This window comes from Tiliqua scincoides, chromosome 3, assembly GCF_035046505.1.
Source record: "Tiliqua scincoides isolate rTilSci1 chromosome 3, rTilSci1.hap2, whole genome shotgun sequence".
NCBI classification, from domain to species: Eukaryota; Metazoa; Chordata; class Lepidosauria; order Squamata; family Scincidae; genus Tiliqua; species Tiliqua scincoides.
In genome coordinates this window covers 88,676,650-88,679,512 of record NC_089823.1, presented here as the reverse complement: position 1 = coordinate 88,679,512, position 2,863 = coordinate 88,676,650, and the positions used below count along the sequence as shown (strand labels likewise).

The window sequence follows — 2,863 nt, the reverse complement described above, 5'->3', positions numbered from 1 at the left end:
AAAAATCTGCTTCCCTATACAATGTATAGGATTGTCACCTTTAGGGCAGCTGCTGCCAATGGCACAGTGGGTTAAGGGAGCCACCCGTCACAAAAAGTTTGGGAACCACTACCATAGAGGCCTTTATACATCTTGGAATTGGTTTCCCACTTCAAAATTTTGACATGGAACTCTGTGTAGGACTCTGGATTCCTAAATTTCAGATCACTACCTTCATATAGTTCCTGACCATCCAAATCCACTCTTACTTAGATCTAGTTGGCAGTTACCTGTATCAAAGTCTTGCAATCTAAATCAGACATAGGACAACAAAGGTAGATAAGCACATGGAAAGAGAGATAATCGCAAAAAAAATGTTTTCTATATTTACATAAAAACATAGAAGTGTTTTCTGTGTTTTCTATGAAAAATGATTAACCTAGCCATCCACATAATACTCCTATTAATCTAATTTTTCAATGAAGTGAATAGGTTTCTCCCCCCCACACACACAAACACAAACAAGTTTGTATACTTCCATGCTGTGAACCAGCAAGCTTTTTCATAGTTTAAACCTCCTTTCTGCACCACAAAACCTCAGTTGCTCCAATATGTTGTCTAACTAGGCTATTCCTCCATTGATTCATAATCCCAGAAACTCGAAGAACTATAATTGTTCTTCTTTCCATCTCCCATTCCTTCAAAGAGACATAAGCAGAATCTGAAATATTTTTCTAGTATATGTAAATTTCTCTCCTGCACCTTACCTGCTTCATAAAATATTTTTAAAAGCAATGCAAGCAATGAAAAATACAAGGGGAAACAACCAATGTGTGTCAATGAACTGTATGCAAAGTTAATAAAATTAAAATAATTGCAGCTAATGGTGATTATTACACTGTCTCAAGCAGCATTTCTTAGTGGGTCTGGGACCCACCAATGGGTCACAACCCAATTTTTGGTGGTTCGCGAAATTGGCAGGGCAGCTTAGGCTATGTGCATCAAGGGTTAAACAAGCTGGTGGAATGCTTGCTTCCACCCAATGGGTATGAATGGGTAGCTGAAATGCCTGCGTGACTTCCTCTTTGCCGATGATGCAGCTGTCACCGCCCACTCTGCCAAAGATCTCCAGCAGCTCATGAACTGTTTTAGCAAGGCCTGCCAAGACTTTGGACTGACAATCAGCCTGAAGAAAACACAGGTCATGGTTCAGGATGTGGACTCACCTCCCTGCATTACAATCTCTGCACATGAACTGGAGGTTGTCCGTGACTTTGTGTACCTTGGCTCAACGATCTCCGACACTCTTTCTCTCAATACCGAGCTAAACAGATGCATCAGCAAAGCAGCTGCGAGTTTTTCAGACTCGCAAAGAGAGTCTGGTCCAACAAGAAGCTGACGGAACATACCAAGATCCAGGTTTGCAGAGCTTGCGTCTTGAGTACACTTCTGTACTGCAGCGAGTCATGGACTCTTCGCACACAACAGGAGAAGAAACTAAACACTTTCCACATGCGCTGCCTCCGACACATCCTCGGTATCACCTGGCAGGACAAAGTTCCAAACAACACAGTCCTGGAACGAGCTGGAATCCCCAGCGTGTATACACTGCTGAAACAGAGATGTCTGCGTTGGCTTGGTCATGTCGTGAGAATGGGCGATGGTCTGATCCCAAAGGATTTCCTCTATGAGAACTTATGCAGGGAAAGCGCCCTACGGGTACATAGCAGACCCCAGCTGTGCTACAAGGATATCTGCAAGAGGGATCTGAAGGCCTTAGGAATGAACCTCAACAGATGGGACACCTTGGCCTCTGAGTGTTCTGCTTGGAGGCAGGCTGTGCAGCATGGCCTTTCCCAGTTTGAAGCACTGCTTACCTACCACCATTATAGCTCCATCCCTTGGCATTTATAAATCAGGCAACAGCCTCTAGGGCCGTGGCCTCCAAACCACAGGCTGCAGGCTGGATCTGGCATAAAGAAAAAGCTATCCGGGAGCAATGTGGCAATGTGGCACTTTCTGTTCCACGCCACAACCTCCCATCTTTTCAGCCTCTCTTCTCAGAAACTTGTTTTGGGCAGCTGCTTCCACATGGAAATCAGGGCTTAGCACCTGCTGGGACAATGGGCAGTGGAAGCAACTGCTGGCTGGCTGGAAAGATAGGAGGCTGCAGTGTGGAAGGCTATGTGCTGCCAGGTGCCCAGATGAATTTTCCGCAGCGGGATGTGATTTGGAGACTGCTCGGCATCTAAAAAGTTTGAGAACCACTGGTTAGAGCAGGAGTGCCCAAACCCCAGCCCTGGGGCCACTTGCAGCCCTTGAGGACTCCCAGTCTGGCCTGCTGGGAGCCCCAGTGTCCAATGAGCTCTGGCCCTCTGGAGATTTGCTAGAGGCCATGCTGGCCCAATGCAACTGATGTCAGCATGACAGCCAACTGTTCAACCTCTTGTGTGAGTTGTGGGACATGGGCTCCCTCTACTGCTTGTTGTTTGACATCTGTGATGCATGGCATGGTTGGCAACCTTCAGTCTCGAAAGACTATGGTATAAGCCTACAGCACCCGGTATTCCCAGGTGGTCTCCCATCCAAGTACTAACCAGGCCTGACCCTGCTTAGCTTCCGAGATCAGATGAGATCAGGCATCTGCAGGGTAACAGTTGCAGCAGTGGCAGCAAAGGAAAGGCTGGCCTTGCTTTGTGCAAGGCCTTTTATAGGCCATGAGCTATTGCAAGACTTTCATTCATTCATTAAGTTCCATCTCTAATGTATTCATTTATGTAAATTTATTCAAATTTGAAATGTAAATTAACTCTTCCCCCCCCCCCCGGCCCCTGACACAGTGTCAGAGAGATGATGTGGCCCTCCTGCCATGCCAAAAAGTTTG

General features: G+C 46.3%; 1 pseudogene; it reads right to left on the bottom strand.

The window, feature by feature from the left end:
• Window positions 1-2,527: 2,527 nt before the first annotated feature.
• On the bottom strand, window positions 2,528-2,644 carry LOC136646879 (5S ribosomal RNA; annotated as a pseudogene).
• Window positions 2,645-2,863: the final 219 nt, after the last annotated feature.